This window comes from Triticum aestivum, chromosome 4B (genome assembly GCF_018294505.1).
Source record: "Triticum aestivum cultivar Chinese Spring chromosome 4B, IWGSC CS RefSeq v2.1, whole genome shotgun sequence".
Classification (NCBI taxonomy): domain Eukaryota; kingdom Viridiplantae; phylum Streptophyta; class Magnoliopsida; order Poales; family Poaceae; genus Triticum; species Triticum aestivum.
Window position 1 is genome coordinate 352,827,846 of NC_057804.1, and position 5,382 is coordinate 352,833,227.

The 5,382-nt window shown below is 45.2% G+C and overlaps 1 long non-coding RNA gene across 1 annotated transcript; it reads left to right on the forward strand.

Annotated features, from left to right (window-relative positions):
* Positions 1-3,202: 3,202 nt before the first annotated feature.
* Positions 3,203-4,626, forward strand: LOC123092164 (uncharacterized). Its single transcript, XR_006444362.1, has 2 exons — positions 3,203-3,680; positions 4,506-4,626. It is a non-coding gene; the product is annotated as an uncharacterized lncRNA (long non-coding RNA).
* Positions 4,627-5,382: the final 756 nt, after the last annotated feature.

Sequence of the window (5,382 nt, forward strand, 5' to 3'; positions counted from 1 at the left end):
GAGCCCGTTCCGGCACCCTGCCGGAGGGGGAATCCATCACCAGTGGCCATCTTCATCATCCCGGCGCTCTCCATGATGAAGAGGGAGTAGTTCACCCTCGGGGCTGAGGGTATGTACCAGTAGCCATGTGTTTGATCTCTCTCTCTCTCTCGTGTTCTCTCTCGTGTTCCCTCTATGGCACGATCTTGATGTATCCCGAGCTTTGCTATTGTAGTTGGATCTTATGATGTTTCTCCCCCTCTACTCTCTTGTGATGAATTGAGTTTCCCTCTTGAAGTTATCTTATCGGATTGAGTCTTTTATTTGAGAACACTTGATGTATGTATTGCCCTGTTTATCTGTGGTGACAATGGGATATCACGTGCCTCTTGATGTATGTTTTGGTGACCAACTTGCGGTTCCGCCCATGAACCTATGCATAGGGGTTGGCACACGTTCTTGACTCTCCGGTAGAAACTTTGGGGCACTCTTTGAAGTACTTTGTGTTGGTTGAATTGATGAATCTGAGATTGTGTGATGCATATCGTATAATCATGCCCACGGATACTTGAGGTGACAATGGAGTATCTAGGTGACATTAGGGTTTTGGTTGATTTGTGTCTTAAGGTTTTATTCTAGTACGAACTCTTGAATAGATTGATCCGAAAGAATAACTTTGAGGTGGTTTCATACCCTACCATAGTCTCTTCGTTTGTTCTCCGTTATTAGTGGATTTGGAGTGACTCTTTGTTGCATGTTAAGGGATTGTTATATGATCTATCTATGTTATTATTGTTGAGAGAACTTGCACTAGTGAAAGTATGAATCCTAGGCCTTGTTTCCTATCATTGCAATACCGTTTACGCTCACTTTTATCATTAGTTACCTTGCTGTTTTTATATTTTCATATTATAAATACCTATATCTACCATCCATACTGCACTTGTATCACCATCTCTTCGCCGAACTAGTGCACCTATACAATCTACCATTGTATTGGGTGTGTTTGAGACACAAAAGACTCTTTGTTATTTGGTTGCAGGGTTGTTTGAGATAGACCATCTTCATCCTACGCCTCCTACGGATTGATAAACCTTAGGTCATCCACTTGAGGGAAATTTTCTACTGTCCTACAAACCTGTGCACTTGCAGGCCCAACAACGTCTACAAAAAAAAAGGTTGTGCAGTAGACATCATGGAACACGGGTCATGAAACACTTTGTAGTACGGTGCAAGCAACACAACAAGAATACGAAGAAGCACAATCAAGAATAGAGCAAAACCACAGTACTCGACACCCGTACGACACAATCTACCACTCAACATCCTACATTAAGAAATTAAGAATTTAGTACTGATTTAGGACAAAATAAGTACGTATATTCTGAACACATTTTACTTGCATAATTCTAAGTATGAGGTTTAATTTATTTAATCTACTCTTGACTTGAGTCACTTTTTTTCAAAGAGTATATATAGGAGACGTAGAACTTGAGATGACAAGAGATGGATTTTTTTGAGAAACTTTTATTTTCTTTAGGTAAGGAGGGAACCTGTCTTTTCTAAGGCTTAACAGACTCTAACTAAGTACATGACTCTTTCCTTAACGATGCTCTGATACCACCTCTTCTGTGACGCCCTGTTACGTCCAACAGAGTTAGGCGTAACGGAAGCCGTCACTTCAGAGTTGCGCCAGGATCAGTTAAGGAAAATAGTATCATGTACAAGACGGAGCAACTGCCATGAGTAGGCAAGCTTTTATTACATAGACACCTCAAGTGTCGACTAAGCCTAAGCGACCATGACGATAGATCGTCACCCGCTTCTAGTGCGAGCCTTCTAGACCAACCATGGAGGACATCTACTCTTCATAGACTTGATTGCCAACATCCTCATGATCATACTTCACTTCAGAATAACCATAGTCGTCAAGATGACCAGACTCATCATTTGTACCATTCTCTAGTGCCTTAGAGTTCTCATAACTCCCTTGTTCTGAAAAACAACATAAGTGCAGCTGAGTATGTATAAAATACGTGCTTCGTAAGTCGCCGGGAAAAGTGGATGCATGAGTATTTTTAAGAGGAAAAACTTTATCGGCCATGGCTACCACCACCGAGCCATTAGCTCAAAATACTTTGTAGGTAAAAAAAATATTTTCCCTTAACCTGAAAATCAAATTTTATTTATAAAATCTACTGGCGACAGAGCGATGTGGGATCTTACATCCTGTGTTAGAGGAAAACCCACACGACGCACTTCCAAACCCGGAAGCTGGGAGTGATATCACATTTATTCTGATCAGAGGTGTACTGCTTTGCCCGTAGCATCACTTGGTCCAAGTCGTCCATGCGCTACCCGTGCGCACGACTAGATCAAGGAACCAGAACCTTTAACCAGCTCGTAGACTACCTCTGCTTTTCCACCTTGCCTTACTATAGGCCCGCGGGCCGAGACCCCTGACCGCCGGTCCCGCCCTAGGGTGACTGTACCTACCCGGCTACAGCCACCTTCTCACCCATGCAGAGGCAACTACTTGGCATCGGTAGTCGGTTCAGCCCGTCCCATTCCAGGCCTATGGTCAGTACGGTTTGCGCCGCTTTTGACGTAAGCGCCAGTTGGTTGTGTCCTAATGTGATACCCTATGTAGAGGAGTCTGCCATCCAAGCCAACCCTACATGGGTCGTCTTCACCAACATGAGCTCCCATACCCACCAAATTTTTAGTTATAATGTAACCCTGCCCGGGTCACGACTACTTAATACAGATACTTCACTTGATCTGGTCCAATTGCCAAATCAGTGGATCCACCTGATCCAAATATCATTTTATTTATGAAAAGTATTTATTTTTAATTCTTATGCAAAATTTTGGAAATGACTCATAGCCCGGAAAACATTTATGAAGACATGATCAAGGAGATGACGACTTGCCGGGTAGCGCCCCGACCAACTCGAAACCACCAGATGGGGGTCCTATGGGTCTGAGATCGACTCCTGATAATTATTTCACAAAGAAGTTTATATTTTCCCTAATCAAGATCCAAGCATCAAGAAACAATTCCATACGGTGCAATCCATTTTAATTAAAGAGGCAATGATACATGCTAGTGTGTAATTAGAAGCAAAATGCATACAACACATCAAGAAGTAGTACGCACATGCACATCACAAAGAGCAAGCAAGCAAGCTCAAAAGGAAAAATGTGTTTAGCTGGTCGAACCCAACCCCGGCAGAAATATCATTTCTTTTTTCTCCAACTAGTCATCTTCCCCAGCTCTCTACCTCTCTCTCTCACTGTCACTGGTATGCTCAGCCACGAACATAACCAACTCCATCTCTCTCTCCCTAACTACAGAGCAGGCCGCCGCCGGCTCGATCTGCCACTTCCGGCCATCTCCGGCGACACCGCGGACACCCACAGAATCCCCTCAACTCCCTCTACCATATACCCCCATTTATTTGATCCGCCGCCGCCAAAATCGCCGCCACCCTCAAACCCCAGCGCCGTCTGCATCGGGTCCGATGGGTTCACCACGGGCCGCAGCAGCAATGGCATCTCCCTACCTACAAACTCCTCCTGCAGAGCTGCACGCACGAGGCGTGCAACTATGGCCGTCAGGCGTGACCATCTTAACCGGTGCGGCTCCGGCAACATGGCCGCTACAGACGCCCGGCTCGCCTTTGTCTACTGCTACTAGGGTAAGTGCCAGTCCAAATTTCTCTCTGTGCAGTGTTCTTACCTCTGCTGCAAGTGTTTGTGCTATGACTCCCCTTACTGCCATGCTTCTTGTTAATCTCAAGACCAAGGAATTAATCAAGCTTTACTCTATGGTGTGGACGTGGTCTCCAGATTTATTCTATATTGTTTATTCAATTTTTAGCTCTACTACACTATCCTCGCACTACTATGATTCTTTTTTAATTAAGCTCATAACTAGGAATTAACCAGTGAATTCCTACTGTCACCGACTTGATTAAAAAGCGACAAGTTAATTTCTTGTGATGGTTAGGTGCTGCCACAAACTAAATCTAAATGTTGCTTCTACTGTGTGTGCGCGTGCACTCATTTCTGCACCCTACAACAGTCAAGTGAACATCGACATTGATCACTCAAAACATTCTTAGAAAGGGGATCATGAAAGGGAAAATAAGAGGATGTCAGGAATTTATTTGTACAAGATTTGCACAAAGTATGTTTATTTATTTTTTTTGTTTTCAGAATGATGCATGTGCAAATGAGACAAGGCAAACATTAGCCAAACAGTGTTCAATACAACTAGGAAGGGATCATTAAGATGAGTAGCATACACAGGAAGCTTGAGCTATTAGCTGTACATGTAAATCTTAGCAAGTTAATATTTGGGATTTAATTCTCAGCATGACATGTCTATTATATACATAGATCTAGTACAAGACAGAGATGGACATGCACAGTACACATGCATCACTTAACCACCATGTACTAATTTGTCTTCATCTAATATATGTGCTTTCTTTTTCTAACCATCATTCTTCTTTTTACAGAGTAACTAGAGTCCAAAAGAGCAGGTGTTCATGTTCTAAGCAAAGGTGAAGATGGATCAAGCAAACAAAGCTGCAAAAGCAAGGCACTTGAATAGTACCTGATGGCAACTCAGCATCCGACCAAAAGAGTGGATGGGGATGGTGGGGAGAGCTTGGTTCTCTCTTGTGCGTGTTGTGTGCAGTAGAGGAAGTCAAAGGTGAAAGGAGGAGGCTGCTATTTATAGTAGTGTAGGGTGCTAGGTCGGTTTGGTAAAAGAGAGATGATGAGAAAAAGGGTTTCCCCCCGCTTTATAGATAAAGCATCACCGAACAACCGAATCCTGCCGATACAAACACACACACCACACACCACACACACCCAAGGCTGGATACAAGGACGCTGATAACAGCAACACTACCCCGACAAAATCCTAGCCAACATCAGATGAACACAATCAGTACTACTACGATGATGTCGGGGCCCTCAACCATGGGCGGGCCACCGCGAAGAGGAGAAGCCGAGTAGGACGAACAATGAGCTCCAAAGGGGCGCCTTCAGCAAGGAAACGACACCATCGTGTCGCCACCGCCCAATCCAAGGATTAGAGTTTCCCTCGGAGCACTCCGACGACAAATGAGATGCCGCGACGGCGCCTTCAAGAAGGGGACGACGCTGGAACGCCGCCGCCGTCGGCCTGGCAGAGCAGAACGGGTTTTCACCCCGGCCAACACTCATCGTCACCGGATTGGATGAACGACCCACCCCGGTCAACACGCCGCCCACACGACCATGCTGACCGGACAACGCCCGAGCCGCGTGCTCCGCCCAAGAGCACCCCGGCTACCACCAACCGGGCCGCCGCCACGGCATCCGAGCCCCACCCTCAACCAGGACACA